At 34.8% G+C, this 5,679-nt stretch overlaps 1 long non-coding RNA gene across 1 annotated transcript; it reads right to left on the bottom strand.

The window, feature by feature from the left end:
• Positions 1-1,591: 1,591 nt before the first annotated feature.
• LOC135215195 (uncharacterized) lies at positions 1,592-3,767 on the bottom strand. The gene is made up of 3 exons (XR_010314610.1): positions 3,671-3,767; positions 3,427-3,547; positions 1,592-2,794 (listed from the first exon to the last, which is right to left on the bottom strand). It is a non-coding gene; the product is annotated as an uncharacterized LOC135215195 (long non-coding RNA).
• Between the last annotated feature and the right edge of the window lie 1,912 nt (positions 3,768-5,679).

Here is a 5,679-nt window from a genome sequence, read left to right on the forward strand (position 1 = left end):
CATCGAACAAAGTTCGTCGAGCAAAGCTCGGCCATGTGGACGGGGCCTATGACTGTGCATATTTCAAATCAAAGGAAACAGGAATTGCGCCATGGACCTGTAGTATACCATTAATATTCTCATTTGATGCCCATTCCCTTATTGTACACTACTTAAGTGTTATAGTGTTAAGCAAAAAAATTCCATACTCTGCTATTACCACTACTACAAACACCCGATCTTCATAAAGTATATGGGCTAGCGTCTAGTAAAGTACGTCATACCACAGTGTCAATGAGTTGGAAGGCCTTCAGTAATTAAGTTTTATTAGCCTCTGTCTACTGGCCTGCTAGATTTAGCCTAGTTTCCCTTTAAATCTCTTTGATTTACTCTTCAGTGCCTTATCAGCATTGGACATCACTGCATATTATTGCCAATTATTGTGGCTTCAAGTAAGCGATATACCAAATACCACCTATATCCGATGCTTTGGTAAGATTGTATCGACGAAAATCAATTCGACACGGCTCAGGAGTTGTGTATTGCTCACTCGTGTCATCAATTTCGACAACCTTGTGTAGGAGCGATATACAGCCTTAACTGCATTCTTCACCTAATAATGGTCATATACTTCAGGACCAGACTTTTCTTTCTTCTGGTATAATTCATTATAAAACTCCTACCCTCTGGAACCCTGTAACCTTTTTGGATCATCTATATTGCGAGGAAGACATTGCAAAATATTTTTAGGTTTTCAATAAAAAGTAATGCCTCATTTAAACTGCATATAACTGTGCACAGTACCGTCATTTTAACACTTTTCAGGCAACATCACTTTGTTCGTATTAAAGTTAGTGTCTAAGTGGTGCATGCCATCTTCACCGCTCGTTTGTTAAGTTTAATAGCTCATCCCATCCGTAAAAAATTACGTCAATCGCTAGTTCCCTTCTGTTATCACCTGCTTGGAAGCACAGCTTCTATTTCATATCCTAACTACAGTGTTTCAATGTCTTTTCCTCAATAATCCGTGTGGAGTTTACATGACCGTTAATTGCTGCAGTCCTGGATTGTAATTAGGCAATTTAAAACTAACAACTTTGAATGCATTAGTTTGTCTAAAAAAAATCCCCAACCTTACACTTTCACCTTCTAGTCAAAATAGTCAAAATTACATTTGTAGCACAAATATACATTTACACGAAGTGCATTATAATCATTCATCTAACCACTAGTCACTTACCACTAAGCCTCCGACTAAAGTAATCACTCCGTTTTCCCATTTCTTATCCCTCTACTTTCTGCAGGCAGCCTTTTAATCGAGATTCCAAGTTATTGCTTAAATTAATAATGTATCGTACAAGGGACAACCTAGGTTACCAATCCCCCCCCCCCCCCCCCCCTTTTTTTTTTTACCAACGCATATCTAGGATCTTGTCAGTTTCATACAAACTGCCAACTGCTGAGAAAACCATACCATCTATTTTTTACCCTATGCGGGAGGTCTGTATAAAACCAGACTTAACTCTCGGGCATCAGAACACTGAACGCTACAGGATGAAATTTTACAGGATGAAATTTCAAAATATAGTCAATCAATTTCTTTTATATTCGTTAATTATTTTATATACAGTACTGACCCAATTAAGAACTACTAAGACAAATAGAAATTTTATATCCTTGAATCTTTAAAGAAAGAAAGAAAGAAAAAAAAGCATTTAACTTGTGTACCCTTTTTATGACAATCAGGGTCAATTTTATGTGGTTACAAACATTGGTAATTACAGGATGGTGCACACAGAATCTTAATCACGAATCTTTGGTTACAGAATGATTTATTCTCAAAACCAGTTTTATCACACTTCAAAACTAAAATTAACAAAGTCTCGCTTTTGTAACAGATGTAGAAAGGAATATTCCGCGAACTAATCACACAATTACTCCAAATCCTTGATTCCGCCATTCTAAACCCCTCAGAGCAAGGTCAACTGCCATTCATGAAAAGCAACAGGAAAAACTTTGTATAAAACTAAATCAAAAGTAAACCTTCCTTCATACAAAGAAAAAAAATGAAAGTTAACTTTTAAACACTTTTGCTCATCAAGTCCTTTTTTTTCAAAATCTTTAATTACAAAATGCATAAAAAACCTTCAAAATACTAACATCTACCAAATATCTAAAAGGTTATACCCATGGATTTCAAGATTTTAATAGATTATGATCCAAAACTAAAAATGAAATATGAACCTTGAAATGCCAGAAACACTAATCCCGAAGTAATCATACTGTATTTTTTCTATAACGATCAAACTGACCTAAACTGAAAATTTAGTTAAATATGAAAAACTGACCAAACTGATGAAAAAAAAAAAACCAGAGTGGATAAAGCTGATTAATTCAATAACCTTAAAACCATGCTTAATATATGGCTTACTAATGCAAGTTAACTGTTGAGACAGGAACTCCTAGATTAAATTTTAAACAATCCATTGCATATGTACAAAACATTTAGTGCGACGCCAAGCAACCGAAATTACTAAGATTATCAGTTCAAAAAATTACTAGTAATAGTAAATTTAAAACTCACTGTCATCTGCAACAGAAAAAAACTAAAAACTCCAAGGACTCGCACAGTAGGCCAACACGCCTACCATGCAAGCCCTTAGGAGCGCCTCCACCCGATCAGGGGCACCGCCCCCGACGGGGTGGAGGAAAAGGAAAGAATAGATATTGAAGTTCTGAAGAATGTCGGGAGTCGGGATAGCAGAAGTTTGTTCTTTTTTCAACCAGTCTTGAATATTCATGGTAGCACCATACCCTGAAATGTTTAAAGAGCATTAGAAAGTTAAATATACTAAATTACAACAATATCCGATGCCATTTAAGTAGTTTGACAAAATTGTTTAAAGAAAATTTTCTTCAGGTTCACATAGTAACTCCAACAATTTTTGTTATTGTCCTTGTAAGGAAAATATTTCTCTTCATAATGAAACGTCAGTTTAATTCAAACAAAACTTAATTAAAAGCCTTCCTAAAACTGGTTGTGATGAACTAGATACACAACAGCAATGGGAAAACTTGGTTTAACCGTATTTTTCTTATTGTTATAAACCACATTCCAACGCGCAGGTCCTCAGCAAGATCTGATCAAGAAAATATATATACTAAAAATATTAATCCTCGATTTATATCACAATGTAGCAGATCTACGGACAGGAAAAGACGAAACTTTTACGCAAATAGCACAAGATTATGAGAGAGAGAGAGAGAGAGAAGAGAGAAATACATATCTTAAATCACATTGAGAAGCGAGACGGGAAAAGTACGAGTCGGTGTGGAGCGAAAGACCGTAACTGCCTCACCGGCCGTCACTGAAACCAACCCCTGGCGTCGAACTTAAAAAGTAAAAAATACAATTTTTAGAATACTGGATAAATCCTGCAAACTTACCCCAGAAATTTAAGCAGTGCTTCGTCTACAAAATGCATATTGAAATATAGAAAGTCATGGTCCAACGAACAGATTCAAACAATTTTGAGCATTAATTTCTCAAAAATGTTGTACAGCCGCCCTGAAAATACACGAAGATGAACTTACATAAAAAAGAAAAAGCACAAAACCTTAAAAGGGTACTCAACTACAATGTTCACTCGAAATACAGTCAAGACTTCTCGTCAATTTTTTTCAAACCTACTGAAAGGGATAACCGCCGAACCACTAATCGTACTGCTACGTCTAGCAGCCAACAGTCACAATGAAAGAATACTTTACATGACCGAAAATCAGCTTTCGATGACGTCACCAGACGAGTGCGTTGCGCACAGGACCCTGGAACCACATACATTCAACAGTCGGTCGTCACTAACTCGCGGAAAGGAAACTAGCGTCTTCATTTGAGTCTTTCCAAAAATAGGCTCGCCTGGCCCATAACCGATTTTGCGTGACGAATACCGATGCATCAGAAAAATTGTTTGATCAAATGTCTAACTTACACGATTAAAATTATTTTGTGGATTTCCATTATGGTCCATTAATGGTGATTATAAATTTTTTTTTTTATCAAATCTAGATTTCACGGAATCGATTTCAAAATAATTTGTGTGTGAAACTTCTGTCGGGATTGTAACAGTATAGCTGCACTGTCATTCCTTATAAACCTGAAAACTTAGGTCAAACAAATTCTTATTTTAATTCTCTCTCTCTCTCTCTCTCTCTCTCTCTCTCTCTCTCTCTCTCTCTCTCTCAGACGCCAACTGGTTTTCCTCTATCCACCATCGAGTTGAATTGAAGAAAACAGATCCAGTCGCCTTGTTGAGGAGGTGGGAGAAGAGAAACAAGCTAAGATACGACTTCCTAAGCAATTTTATTCTTATATTTATTTCGCATATATTCTCAACTGCACATTTTACACTTAAACTCTATCGTTACGTGAAATGCTAATGAAAACCGTATCAGAGTATGCCTCAGCATATAAAATTAATGAAACACATATCAATGTAAGTGGCTTACAAAGATAGCGTGTAAAGTTAAATATACTAAATTACAACAATATCCAATGCCATTTAAGTAGTTTGACAAAATTGTTTAAAGAAAATTTTCTTCAGGTTCACATAGTAACTCCAACAATTTTTGTTATTGTCCTTGTAAGGAAAATATTTCTCTTCATAATGAAACGTCAGTTTAATTCAAACAAAACTTAATTAAAAGCCTTCCTATTTTTGGAAAGACTCAAACGATCACTTTCTTGACAGTATTAGAAATATATCCGCTTCCCACTCTTTCTTCTTCCCGTGTGTCCTTACGGTGCGACATCTGTTGGGTCTTCTAGTTACTTGTTCAGCTGCTTCGGTGTTTCATAGTCACCGATTTCGTGTTCACTCTCAGGATGGCTTAGGGAACGAACTTTTGTGCACGATAGTACATATTTATATATACATATGAATATGTATATATACACATATGTATATGTACATGTCTGTGTATATATATTGTATATATCGAGCTGCAAATGTCATTTAATATCTAATTCGCTCTACCTCGGAATTATTTTCGTATATGTTAACCAAAGGTAAATTTTTTAGTCGACAAGAAATTTGTCGGCTCACGGGCGCGTTCCGACAAATTTTTTATCGACTAAAAAATTCCCCTTCGGTTAACATATATGAAAATATAGAAATTCCGAGGTAGAACGAATTAGATATTAAAGGACATTTGTAGCTCTATGAATCATGGTGATGTGATATGACTCATATAATGTATAAATACATTTATATATATATATATATATATATATATATATATATATAGATATTATATATATATATATATATATATATATATATATAGACTCCTCTCTATGTTACTTCGTAACATAAGAACATTCTCAAGTATTAAGAAGACAACAATGCCTATACGCTGATAAAATGGTTATGTATTTCAAACTGCCATAAATACTTGATCAATGTTTCAAACAAGTTTGGCTATATAGTTTTCCCCATTTTAAGCACAAGATAATTTTAATCGACTACTTATCATTCAAACATTCTTAAACGATAAAGATTAACTGCCAAACAAGATCTTCTAAGCATTATGGCATTACTTCTCGAACTGACAGCTTTCTTATCGAACAAACCAAATGACCAATATTACAGCAAATACTATAATAAAATTTTTAGTGAACTTTGTACTTTTAAAGAAGAACCT

This window comes from Macrobrachium nipponense, chromosome 5 (assembly GCF_015104395.2).
Source record: "Macrobrachium nipponense isolate FS-2020 chromosome 5, ASM1510439v2, whole genome shotgun sequence".
Taxonomy (NCBI): Eukaryota; Metazoa; Arthropoda; class Malacostraca; order Decapoda; family Palaemonidae; genus Macrobrachium; species Macrobrachium nipponense.